This window comes from Triticum aestivum, chromosome 5B (genome assembly GCF_018294505.1).
Source record: "Triticum aestivum cultivar Chinese Spring chromosome 5B, IWGSC CS RefSeq v2.1, whole genome shotgun sequence".
Taxonomy (NCBI): Eukaryota; Viridiplantae; Streptophyta; class Magnoliopsida; order Poales; family Poaceae; genus Triticum; species Triticum aestivum.
In genome coordinates this window covers 418,991,530-419,006,127 of record NC_057807.1, presented here as the reverse complement: position 1 = coordinate 419,006,127, position 14,598 = coordinate 418,991,530, and positions in this window count along the sequence as shown.

The following is a 14,598-nucleotide window of genomic DNA, read 5'->3' as shown; positions in this document are numbered from 1 at the left end:
CAAAGTGAGTAATAAAAGAAATATGGCCCGTGTGCCGGACACTTGATGAGGTAGATCTCTCTCAACGATGCCGAAGTGACCACGTGACACAGTCGAAGTCGATTACCTACACATGCAAAATAGTGCAGTCCAAAAATAAAAAAATCTTCTTCTTAATTGACATAAGTGAAGTAAAAAAATGAATAAATATGGCCTGGGCGACAAGGTCAGCCCGGCGGAGCGGCAATGCGTAAAAGCCGACACAGGGACGCGCGTCGAGGCGACACCACGACTTGGTGGACGCAAGGGGAACGATGACTTCGGCTTGCCGAGGTGTTAGCGCGGCCCAATCTAAATAGATTGCCTGCGCACACACAAAGTAATGCAACCAAGAAATAATAATAATAAAAAAAGGTGCATAATTAATTTATGTGAAGTGAAAATGTTTGGTAAATATGGCCTCAGCGCTGAGGCTAGCTCGACGGCGCGATGGCATTGTGGCACGGCTATGTCGGCGAAGGTCGCCCTGCCCAGGTGACAGGAAGGAGCTGGCCGGACTGACGCTAGGTACAAGTGTCGAGAAAATATCTCTGCAAAAATAATGCAGTGCAAAACAACAAAACATATTCTGTGTGCAATAATTTTAGGAGCTAACTGAATAGTTAGGAAAAATATAACCTGTTCGTCGGCGGCGATGACATTAGCGGACCAAAGCAAACGTACGAACTGATCCATACTGAACACGCTGCAAAAATAGTCCTCACTATACTTGGTAGTACTTTTGTTTTGCGTACTTGTCAGCAAAAGTAGTGAGAAACCGGCGATCGACTAGGTAGGTATTGAATAAAAAGGGGAAAAACAAATCTCCCTATGGTGTGCTGCCATCGAGCTAAGCTCTGATCGGTGCACTGCCTTGCACTGTCTCTTCGACGCTCATGATTTCTTCGGTTGGATCGTCCGCCGCCGCCGCGCTGCTGCGCATGCGTATGCCCGTCTAATCCCTTTGACGACACGTCTCTTCGGCCGCTGTGAACGGCTCCATGAGAACCTGGTCAAGTGAAAGCTAGCTAGGCCACCATGTGATCACAACAATGATCAAGAATAGGAATGCTTAATTAGTGACCTGAACAAATTAGTATGTAGCCGGGCAAAAACAGTGATATTCATCCATTAGACATCGAGAAGCGTGCTAAAGTTTGTGAGGACTTTCCTTGCTAGTATTCAAGGGACGCTTTACTCTGTAGATGGATCGTCCCTGCTGAAGAGTAAAAGAATCTTTGGCGATCGCCAGCGGCCGCGTACGGAATATTGCATAATCTTTGTCAAGCTCCATCTGCGAATAAAAATTGCTCTAGACAGCAGTATCAATTCGCAAAAAAGAGGAACAAATATAAGTGAAATTATAGCACCTAATTTGGAGTTAGTTGAGATCCCATCGATCTGTGATTATCTGCCGGCATCACGCACGAGCGCCAGTAAAATACCTCTACAAAACGGAAATGTTAACGCCCACACGTGTGGGCCTTTGCACATCACCCACACGTCTCCATCACCACTCATTTTGCCACGTATGAATAGATGACATCAGCAGAATTTTTTTTGACTTTCGGCTTAAAAATGTTGTATCTCCTAAATAAAAAAACGAACTAAAAATCCGTTTTAACCATTAAATTTGTCTCGACGAGATCTTCGAAACTAGACCCCATGTTGATATGTTTCGACGATTTTTTTTGCCAGAAGTTGCCATGATGTTTACACTGCAGTTGCCATAGGGCTTAAACTAAAGTTGCCATGTGGCAATTTTAGTTTGTAGATCATGGCAATTTTAGTATTTTGATGATGTCAACTCCAGTACTTTGACCATGAAAATTATTTTTTGTATGAACCATGGCAATTTTACGTGCATGTATCATGGCAATTTTAGTTTATGGTTCATGGCAAGTCTAGTTTCCTAATTTCCCGTTTTATAAATGTCAAAAATTACTTTTAAATATAGAAGAAAATAGCTGAAACATATCATGACAACTTCACTGTAAACATCATGGCAATTCATATGCAATAGAAATGGCAACTTTTAATCCAAAAAAATTTCATCAAAACATATCAACATGGGATCTAGTTTCGAAGATCTCATCGCGAGGGATTTAATGGTGAAAACGGATTTTCAATCGGATTTTTCGTTTAAGAGATAAAACATTTTAAAAACTGAAAATCTAAAAAGATTTCTGCATGCATGCATGCGATGACGTGACAATCTGTTTACATTAGAGACGTGTGGTGCGGCTCCCTTCCTGCCACACGTGTGGCAGTTAGCGCGACCCCAAAACGGATAAGAAAATAATGTTCCGCGTGTAAAACCATCTTGTGCGATAAGAAATCCTCAAAGAGACATCACCTGGCAAATTGCTCGGCGCGTGGCCGTACTACTGGTATTGGTACTGATAGATTTGCCATGAGGAATCGCTTGCGAGTCTGTGCAAGCTGGCTGATGGTTCTTGTAGGGGAGTTTTCGGATGAAGCTTCCCTAAATTGTTTATGAAAAAACTACGGAAATGTTAACGCCCACACATGTGGGCGTTGATCATCTCGACCACACGCATCCATCATCGTCCAGTATTATATGTACGAATCTTGGCACAATTTGGCTGATTTTCTGTGCCACGTAGGACAAGGCGTGTGTGTGGTGTGTGACATAGTTCGCCCACACATCGATTTTACCACACGGAGGGACCGGTGTGTGGGTGTTTAGCATTTCACCCACACACCAGTTTTCAGTCACGCACAAGGGCTGGTGTATGGGTGTTTGCCATCTCGTCCACACGTCCGCCTCCTCTCCCACACCCAAGCTGCCATTTGCCATGCGTTTTGCAGTGTACATGGCAACTGCCCTAGTGTGATTGCAAGCAGATGGCAACTCTCTTTTTTTTTACCCGAACATGTTAGTTTCCATATGTTTTATACGGTACATTGCAAACTGCCCTAGCGTGCATGTAAGCAGATGGCAGCTCTTTCTTTTTACATGGCAACTGCCCTAACGTGCTTGTGAGCACATGACAACTCTCTCTTTTACCCGAACATGTTTTTTTGTCATGCCATTTTTTCAGTGCTACATGGCAACTGGCTAGTGTTAGTAGGTGGCAACTCCTAAAGTTTTGAAATCATGGCAACTGCAGTAGACCAGACCACACATGGCAACAACTGTAGTTGTTCAAAAAATGGCAATCTGGAACTTTGACCTGAGATGGCAACTGCAGTTGAGCAGACATGACAACTGTAGTTGTCCGACATGGCAACCGCAGTTCAGCGACATGGCAACTGCACTTAAACGAACATAGACGAGGGTCCGACCCATGGCAACTGCATGCGCGCGGTAAAGTGTCACGTGGGGCGTGCGGGACCACGAGGTACCAGGCCTGACGTACCGGACGTGTGGGCGTTATCTATTTTCGCCCACACGCACGCGTGTAAGAGGGACCGAGAGGGAAAAAAAGAGGCGTGTGGGCGCTAGTTGTTTTGCCCACACACAAGCGTGTGGGCTGGTCCTCTTAGGCACCACACAGAACGTGTGGGCAGATTCCTTAACGCACACACGTGTGGCAGTTATCGGGACCCAAAAACTAACGCCCACATGTGTGGGTGTTTGCACATCGCCCACACGCTTTCATTACCACTCATTTTGCCACGTATGAATAGATGACATTAGCAGAAATCTTTTTCGTTTTCGGCTTAAAAATGTTTTATCTCCTAATTAAAAATCGAATTAAAAATCCGTTTTCACCATTAAATCCGTCTTGTCGAGATCTTCAAAACTAGACCCCATGTTGATATGTTTTGACGATTTTTTTGCCCAAAAGTTGCCATGATGTTTACACTGTAGTTGCCATAGTGCTTAAACTAAAGTTGCCATGTGGCAATTTTAGTTTGTAGAACATGGCAATTTTTGTTTTTTGATGATGGCAATTTCGGTACTTTGATCATGAAAATATTTTTTGTATAAACCATGGCAATTTTAAGTGCATTTATCATGGCATTTTTAGTTTATGGTGCATGGCAAGTCTAGTTTCTTAATTCCCGTTTTATAATATGTCAAAATTTACATTTAAATGTAGAAGAAAATAACTGAAATATATCATGGCAACTTCAGTGTAAACATCATGGCAATTCATGTGCAATAGACATGGCAACTTTTAACCCAAAAAAATTCGTCAAAATATGTTGATATGAGATCTAGTTTCGAAGTCTCATCGCGAGGTTAATGGTGAAAACGGATCTTCAATCGATTTTTTCATGTAAGAGATAAAATATTTTAAAAACTGAAAATCCAAAAAGATTCCCCATACATGCATGTGTGACGTGACGTAGTCTGTATGTTATAGGGCGTGTGGGCGGGTTTGGGTCCCACCACACATGTGGGTGTTAGCGTTGTCCGTTGTTTATCAATCATTGGTAATCGCTCTCACGTACTAGTACTAATTGGGCGTACTAGAAGACAAGCCGCCATCACGTGAACCAGGGTAGGTTTGTGTTTTCCAAGGCATTGCCATCCTCCATCTTGCTCATGCCTGTAGCGCTACTCGACCACAGCCGAACTCTCCATAGCCAGATCTAATCGATATTGAAGATCAATTTAGATGGACTGTCCAACACTGCATACGGACGCCATAATCTGAACTCCTCTTAGTCCGATCTAGTACAATCTGCCACCAAAAATTGCATGGACGAGCAGTAGTATATTATATATATATATATATACATATATATATATATATATATATATATATATATAAGAGATTGACGTGGAATACATCTAACTGAAAGTATAACACCTGATTTGACGTTGGTTGAAGATTCCATCCCACGGCAACGAAAACCCAGCAGGCTCTCAATGAAAGCACCAATGTTGGTTCTCAATTCGGCATATCTCATAGTAGGGGTCCTAAGCTAGGCGTCTTGGAGCGATGGTAACACGGACATAGGATTTTACCCAGGTTCGGGCTCTCTCGAAGAGATAATACCCTACGTCCTGCCTTTGATTGCATTGATATGAGATTAGTGTATCTACCACGAGATTGTAGTAATGAATATGAGATGATCTATTGACTAGCATGGCCTCGGTTTATATAACACACCGAAGGCTTAGGGTTCAGGAGAGTCCTTGGCTTGAGCGCCAAGTCTTGTGGAGTCTTCCTTGTATGCGGCATGGGCTCGCCCAACCTGTTGTGCGCCATGATGCAGAGCCTTCACGTCCCATCGCCACCGACGTCGACGCCTCCAACATCGCCGAAGCCCAGACTCAGCTCGAGGAGGACCGCCAGCGCCTGCTGGACCTGAGCGAGATGCTCGCCGCCATGCAGCGTCGCCTAGACTCCGATCAGTTGGAGCGCAACACCGCGTACGGCTTCATGCCTGACGTGGACGAGGCAAGCCAGGTCGTCGACGTGTGAGCCAGGGGCGGCGCGATCGGCCGCGCCTTCGACGCCATCCCTCCCGTCTAGGAGACTCCCGTGAAGAACATGCATGCCGCCCAGGCGGCCGCAGTTGGCCTGGATCAGCTCGCGGGCGAAGAGCTGAGAGACCGCCTGAAGCAGGTAATCAACCTCCTCGATGCGGCCAACGCACAACAGGACCGCCTGAACGAACTCGCCAAGCCGGCGGGATCCGGCTCCATCCGCGCCAACGGCCCTGAGGACCAGCAGAACACGGCGTCTTTCACCACCCGACGAGGTGCACTTCGGCCGCTCCCGGACCCGGCGCAACCCCGCCCCGATGACTGTCGGCGGCTTGGGCGACGAGCCGGCCCTGGATGGCCGGCGCCGGCGTGACCATCCCCTGCAACCCGGCCAACGTCCGGCTTCGGTCGACCCAGCCCCTGTGGTGCGGTCACCACCCGGCTAGGTCCGCGCGCCATCGACGACGCCGACACTCGCCACCGCCTCGACCAACTCGCCCTCTCCCTGGAAGTGGAGGAAAGGGGCGCTGTCGGGCCGGCGTGCTTCGGCCCGCGCATCCGGGAAGAGCCTTTTCCTAAAGGGTTTACTCTCCCCCATGACACCACCAAGTACAACGACACCGACAACGACAACGACACCGACACCGCTCATCGACTACACCACCGCCATCGGCATTGCGGGCGACAACAACCGGCTCGCCATGCGCTACGCATCGCTCATGCTCCAGGGGTCAGCCCGCACATGGTTGAACAGCCTGCCGGTGGGCAGCATCAACGCGTGGGTCGATTTCGAGCAAGCCTTCATATGCAACTTTACCGGGACCTACCGGCAACCCGGCCGTCCCAGCCAGCTCGCCATGTGCGTGCAGGGGCCTACGGAAACCGGGCAAGAGTACCTCGCATGCTGGACCGAGCTCAGGAACAGTTGCGAGGGCGTCCACGAAGTCCAAGCAAACCAGTACTTCCTCAACGGGTGCCGAGATGGCACCCTCCTCAAGCACAAACTCTTGTGCTCCGAGCCGGCCACCATGGCCACACTCATGGTGACGGCGGACAAGTACGCCAATGCCGACTCCGCCATAAAGATCTAGGTGGCGCTGGACGAAGCCGGCAAGGCGAAGCCGGTTCCCCCTCCGAAGCCGTCCGACAAAGGTAGACGACAGCAGCACAACCAGCAGAACAACAAGCGCAAGGCTGATCAGCCGGCCCAGCGCTATGACAACCGGCTCATCGCGGCCATCGAGTAGGCGCCCGCGACCGACCCGGCCGCCAAACACCGGCAGGCCGGCAAGACTGCGTGGCAACCCGCCATGAGTTTTGAGGAGATGCTCGACGCTCCCTGTAAGCACCACAACGGCGCGAGGCCGTCCACACACACATGCTTCAACAGTGCGCCATCATCAAGCGCATCATGAGGGGCGACATCCCACCTCCTTCGGCCCCGGCTCCGGGAGTGGGGCAGCCGCCTCCGCCTCCTCCAACGCCCCTGACTGGCGGCGCGATGCGCCACGACGTCTACCCTGCCCAAAAAGCGACCTACGTCGTCTTCACCAACCTCAGTGACGACAAGCGTAGCGAGAGGCTGCTCCGCCAAGAGGTGAACAGCGTCATCCTAGCCAAGCCAGAATTCATGCACTAGTCGGAGCGCCCGTTCACATGGACTCAGGAGGACCACCCGACTATCATGCTGAACCCGGGTGGCTACACCCTCGTCCTCAACCCCACCATCGTCGTGCCTCGACGTACGTGCAAGTTCTCCCGGGTTCTCATCAACGGCAGCAGCAACATCAACATCCTCTACCGCGACACCATGACCAAGCTCGGCCTCGAGGCCAAAGACCTGGAGCCGACCCGGAGGGTCTTCCACGGCATCATTCCCGGCCTCTCCTGCTCCCCGATCGACCGGATCCAGTTTCACGTCCTGTTCGGCACCACCGACCACTTCCGACGCGAGCCGCTCTGGTTCAAGGTGGTGGACCTGTCTAGCGCGTACCATGTGCTGTTGGGCCGGCCCGCGCTCGCCACGTTCATGGCGGTCCCCCACTACGCCTATCTAAAGATGAAGCTGTCAGGTCTGAAGGGCCTCATCACCATCACCGGCGATTACCGCAAGTCCCTGGAATGCACCTGAGACGGTGCCAAACTGGCCGAGTCGCTGGTCATAGCCGAGGAGCGGCGCCAGCTCGACCGGATCTTTGCTTTGACCGGTGAGATGTCGGACGCGCCGGTTCCGGCCAAGGAGCCAACCGACGAGGCCACGTTCAAGCCCTCCAAGGAAACTAAGAAAGTGAAGCTGAACCCGGAAGACCCTAGCTGCAGCAAGTACGTCGTCGTGGACACCCGCCTCGACAGCAAATAGGAAGGCGAGCTCGTCGACTTCCTCCGTGAGAATCGGGATATTTTCGCATGGACTCCCAAGGATATGCCGGGTATCCCGAGGAAGTACACCAAGCGCAAACTCAACGTATGTAAGGATGCCAAACCTGTCCGCCAACCCCTACGATGTTTCTTCGAGGAGAAGAGAAGAACCATTGGTGAAGAGGTTGCCAAGATTTTGGCGTCCGACTTCATCATGGAAGTGTTTCACCCCGAGTGGCTGGCCAACCCAGTCCTTGTCCTGAAGAAGAACAAGACCTGGCGCATGTGCATCAACTACACCAGCCTGAATAAGGCATGCCCGAAGGATCCATTCGCCCTCCCACGAATCGACCAAGTCATCGACTCCATCGCCGGCTGTGAGCTCATGTCCTTCCTGGACGCTTACTCCAGCTATCATCAGATAAAGCTGGACCCGGCAAACGCCCTGAAGACATCCTTCATAACGCCCTTTGGGGCGTATTGCTACATCACCATGTAATTCGGCTTGAAGAATGCCGGCGCCACTTTCCAGTGCTGCATGCAGAAATGCTTGCTCCCGCAACTCAGTCGCAACGTGCACGTCTACGTGGGCGACATCATGGTGATGACCAAGATGCACCTCACGCTCCTCGACGACCCGAAGGAAACCTCCACCGAACTACACGAGTACCAAGTCAAGCTCAACCCGGAGAAATGCGTTTTCGGTGTCCCGACCATAAAGCTACTCGGCTTCCTCGTCTCGGAGCGCGACATTGAGGCAAACCTGGAGAAAATCAAGGCCACCGGGCACATGCGCAAGCCATCTTGGTTGCGCGATGTCCAGAAGTTCACCGGATACTTGGCCTCGGTCAGCTGGTTTCTCAGCCGGCTGGGCAAGAGGGCCTTGCCCCTATATCAGCTGATGAAGAAGACGACACCGTTCAAATGGAACGACCAGGCGGACGAGGCTTTCTGGGACCTCAAGTGCATGCTCTCCACTGCACCCGTCCTGGCTGCACCGGCCGAGAGGGAGCCGATGTTGCTCTACATTGCCGCGATCTCGCGGTCGGTCAACACGATCATGGTGATCGAGCGCCCAGAGAAGGGCAAGATCCAAGCCGTCCAGCGCCCGGTCTACTACCTGAGTGAGGTGCTCTCCATCTCCAAGCAGAACTACCCGCACTACCAGAAGATGTGTTACGGTATTTCCAAGAGCACGTTGTTACCGTGGTCAGCACGGCCCCCTCGGCGAGATCATCGGATGCCAAGACGCCTCTGGCCGGGTTGCCAAGTGGGCACTCGTGCTAGCCGACCACACCATCCTCTACAAGCCTCGCACTACGATCAAGCCCCAAGCTCTGGCCGACTTCCCCGTCGACTGGACCGAGACCCAGTACCTGCCGCCACCGCCGAACTCGATGCACTGGCGCATGCACTTCGACGGCTCCAAGATGCGCCTCGGCTTGGGGGCCGGCATCGTGTTGTCCTCCCCGAAGGGCGACCGACTTTGGTACACGCTCCAGATCCACTTTGCCGACTCCAACAACGTCTCCGAGTACGAAGCCCTTATGCATGGCCTCCGACTTGCCAAGGAACTCAGCATCCGGCGCATCCTGTGCTACGGCGACTCGGATTTGGTAGTGCAGCAGTTGAGGGAGTCCTGGACTAAGGGGTCCTCGGGCGTTCGGCCTATTAGCCATGGGCCGGACTGATGGGCTGTGAAGATATGAAGACCGAAGACTGCACCCGTGTCCGGACAGGACTCTCCTTGGTGTGGAAGGCAAGCTTGGTGATAAACTATGTAGATTCCTTTTTATGTAACCAACTGCATGTAACCCTAGATCTCTCCGGTGTCTATAAAACTGGAGAGCATAGTCCGGATAGGCAGATACTCATTATCATAGTCATACATGCTAGACTTCTAGGGTTTAGCCATTATGATCTCGTGGTAGATCAACTCTTGTAATACTCATATTCATCAAGATCAACCAAGAAGGAAGTAGGGTATTACCTCCATAGAGAGGGCCCGAACCTGGGTAAACATCGTGTCCCCCGTCTCCTGTTACCATCGACCTTAGATGCACAGTTCGGGACCCCCGACCCAAGATCCGCCGGTTTTGACACCGAAATTGGTGCTTTCATTGGGAGTTCCACCATGACGTCCTCAAGAGGTTAATGGCTCCTTCAATCGTCCATAGCAACGCTGTCCAAGAGGAAACCTTCCTTCCCGGACAGATCTTCGTGTTCGGCGGCTTCGTACTGCGGGCCAACTCGCTTGGCCGCCTGGAGCAGATCGATAGCTACGCCCCTGGCCATCAGGTCAGATTCGGAAGCTTGGACTACGTCGCAGACATCCGTGGATACTTGATCTTCGATGGATTTGAGGTCGTGGCAACCGCTCCCCTTCACCCCAATGAGCATGGCTGAAACCTGTCATCGAACCACATCCAGGAGATAGCTCATGTGACAGCTCTGGCCTTAGATCTGGAGCAGATCGCACCATCCGAGGATGAGAAGCTCAACCCCGTCACGGAGGCCGCTGATTCCGTGGCGTTGGAGCCGCACACAGATTCAACTTCATGTGATATCTGCATCACCGAAACTCTGGACTCGTCTCCGGTGATAAGTTCTGAACCATGAAAGTCCGCGGATACCGAACTTGATAGGTTATCAATCTTCAAGTTTAGCACCGCAGACATCTTCCAGCACTCGCCCATGGACGATGTGCTAAACTCATTAAAAAACCTATCCTTGGCGGGTGACTCGCAGCTGAACTATGTCCGGTTTGAACTAACGGCTGAGGATGGAGAATTTTGCTTCCCACCCGCCACCCACTTAATAGCCACTGTCGAAGGCCTAACCGATATGCTTGATTATGGCTCCATAGACATCGATGGTATGGATGAGGATGCCGATGAAGAGCAAGGCCAAAACCCACCATTCACTGGACGTTGGACGACCACATCATCATACGACGTGTAGATGGTAGATACACCCAAAGAAGCTAATGACGACGACAAAGAAAACCCAGTTGAGGATAAACCTCCTGGGATACAGTCCAAACGGCAGTGTCCCCGGCGCCGTCCTAAGTCACGTCGCTCAAAAGACAACAATACCGGCACCGGAGAAAATAATACTCTGGACAATGCCGAAAACAATGAAGACCCGGATGAGATAGCATCCGAACAAGAAAAACAAGAAGACGGGCAAGTCAGCCCAAATGAACAGGCCATGCCCAACGACCCGGAAGACGGTAGTTATCGTCCACCCTCCAAGGATGAGGAGAGCCTCGGCGACGAAGATTTCATCGTGCCTAAGAAACCCCTCGAGTAGGAGCTCTTCAAGCGCCCGCTAATAGCCATGGCAAAGAGCCTAAAGAGGAAGTAGCAGCAGCTTCAAGCGAACCAAGACCTGCTCATTGACAGATGGACTGACGTCCTCGCAGCTGAAGAATACGGCCTCAAGCGCCCAGCCAAGAGTTACCGAAGCGCAAACTGCTGCCTCAGTTTGATGAGGAAGCACCGGAGCCCATACCTCCTTTTCACAATGCGGCTGACCGATCACCACGCAGACGGGACAGTGCGGCGGAGCGACCACCATGCGGCTGGGATAAAGCGGCAACTCAAGCCGAACACCAGCCCGCCCTTCCACCGTATAAAAATAGATACAAAACAGCTTGGGATTACACACACGACCTTCGGCAGGACCTGGACAATAGTGCAGGACACCCCAGACCAATCTATGGATCGCGAGGACGTTCCTTAACGCGCGATGATGGCTACCTATTCAGACGTGACAAACCTAGTCACACCGGGGCCGAGACGTGGCCTGATATGGAGGCGCCGCGCATCCTCTTTGCTCCACTGACGAAGTAATGGATCATGAATTTCCCGAAGGATTCAAACCCGTCAATATCAAATCATACGACGGAACAACCGATCCCGCGATATGGATCAAGGATATTATTCTTCATATCCACATGGCTCGCGGCAATGACCTCCACGCCATCAAATACCTCCCACTAAAGCTCAAAGGGCCAGCTCGGCACTGGCTAAATAGCCTGCCTGAAAAATCTATCGGCAGCTGAGAGGACTTGGAAGAAGCCTTCCTGGAGAACTTCCAAGGTACATATGTCCGGCCACCAGATGCCGATGACTTAAGTCACATAGTCCAACAACCTGGAGAATCAGCCAGGAAGTTCTGGACTAGGTTACTAACTAAAAAAACCAAATCGTCGACTATCCGGATGCCGAAGTCCTAGAGGCCTTTAAACACAGCATCCGCGACAAATGGCTCGCCCGCCACCTCGGCCAAGAAAAGCCAAAATCTATGGGAGCCCTCACGGCACTCATGACCCGCTTTTGTGTGGGTGAGGATAGTTGGCTGGCCCGCAGCAAAAACACAGCCAGCGAGGCAGGCCCCTCTGAGGTCAAAGGTAGAAACGGCAAGCTCCAACGCAACAAACACAAACGCCAAAGCAACGACGATAACACCAATGACACTAAAGTTAATGCCGGATTCAGCGGCTCCAAGTTCGGTCAGCGGAAAAAGCCATACCAAAGAAACAACCAGGGACCACCTAGCATGGACCGCATACCCAACCGTCCGTGCCAAATCCATGGCACCCTGCACAAACCAACCAACCATACCAACAGAGATTGCTGGGTCTTTAAGCAAGTAGGGAAGTTAAGTGCCGAAAACAAAGAAAAGGGATCACAAAGTGAGGACGAGGACGAAGAGCCCCAGCAACCGAACACCGGGGGGGGGGAGGGGGGCAGAAGAAGTTTCCCCTTCAAGTAAGAACGGTGAACATGATATATGCTACACACATTCCCAAAAGGGAGCGCAAACGCACACTCAGGGACGTCTATGCGATAGAGCCAGTCGCCCCAAAATTTAATCCATGGTCGTCATACCCAATCACCTTCGATCATCGAGATCATCCGACTAGTATTTTTCATGGCGGTTCGGCCGTGTTGGTCCTTGACCCCATCATTGATGGATTTCACCTGACATGCGTCCTCATGGACGGCGGTAGGAGCCTCAAGTTGCTCTATCAGGATACAGTCCGCAAAATGGGCATTAACCCCTCACGGATCAAGCCTACAAAGACTACCTTTAAAGGAGTCATCCCTGGCGTAGAGGCCCATTGTACGGGCTCAATCACGCTGGAGGTTGTCTTTGGCTCTTCGGACAACTTCCGAAGCGAAAACCTCATCTTCAATGTCGCCCCCTTTCACAGCGGCTATCACGCACTTCTCGGACGAACCGTGTTTGCTCGATTCAACGCGGTGCCATACTATGCTTATCTTAAGCTCAAGATGCCCGGTCCATGCAGCGTCCTAACAGTCAATGGAAACATAGAACATTCCCTCCGTACAGAGGAACACACTGCCGCCTTAGCAGCAGAAGTACAGATCGACCTTCTCAAGCAGAACCGTAATCTGGCTGCCGAGCCCCTGGACACCATCAAGAGAGTCCGAACAACGCGGCAACAGGACAACTCAGCTCGTCAAGAGCTTGATTAGCAATTCACTATTTCCTTTTTTCCTTTCAAGGTTTCTTTGGCATAGGCCTTCTTTGCTGGCCTGCTTACTGGTACTGTCAAAAGGTGATAATACCAAGGAGGCAAGGATCTTTAATGTACAAGGGGATCCCCATACTGGTACAAGTACGCCTCGACGTATTATTCATGTTATAATGGTAAATCAATGGCAGCATCAGCTTATTGCTTCATTTCCCCCTTTTCTGTACCTTGGTATTTATTACTCATTGCACACATACACTCTGGTGCATTTTATTCACCAGGGGCTTTCACACCCTGCAGTACGGCAATAAAGTCCAAACGCCTTTTCAGTGCAGTTCGGCACCCCGAACTTATAGCATTATATGCATCGGCTCCGAATCATGTCTTTGGTCAATAGTTGGGTTGCCCGGCTCCTGTGCTTACTACCTTAAGTTCTGCTATATCGGCTAGGGTAGTAAAGGGAGAACTACTACGATTGTAGCCCGGTTCTTCCGGACGAGCACCTCAGTAGAGAAAGCCGAAAACTAACTGTAATGATGCGGCGAGAGTTGGTCAGCTATTCGAGAGGTCTCAAATCCTTAGAGATTTTTACCTCTTTATGCGAGGAATCATTTTTTCTCCGATTAGGCGTGTATAGCGGCCCCTAGTTCGGCTTTCCGAACACTAGGGGCTTCGCAGAAATTCTCACTGTCAAACTCCTGTGGCTAAGTGAGGGTGATAAAGGCCGTATAGTCTAATTGCCTTGTTCGTTGCGCTAAACATCTCCTCGAAGGACCAGAATGTGGAGTAAAGAGTGTTTAGATTTATCCCGAACACCCCCGTACTATCTATGTGGGGGTAGAAGCCGACGACTGACCAGCCCTCAGATTTCATAAACGGCCGCGCAGGAGGAAAAATTTCAAAAATCACAAGTATTATATTACATAAAGATCTTGTTTCATATTACAGGACAGGGCAACCCAAATGCCTTCATGGGAATATAACGTCCTTCACACATTGCTCCGCCACAAGGTGAGACCCCTCCAGGACACTATCAAAATACAGCTCGGGTCGATGATGCTCCTTGCCCTCAGGCGCCCCCTCGGTCATCAGCTTATTGGCATCCATCTTCGCCTAATGCATCTTGACGCGGGCAAATGCCATCCGTGCACCCTTAATGCAGACCAGCCGCTTCACGACTTCAAGCCGTGGGCAGGTGCTCACAAGCCGCTTCATAAGTCCGAAGTAGCTGCTAGGCACGGGCTCGGCAGGCCATAGTCGAACTATTAGGTCCTTCATGGCTAGCTCGGCCACCTTGTGCAGCTCG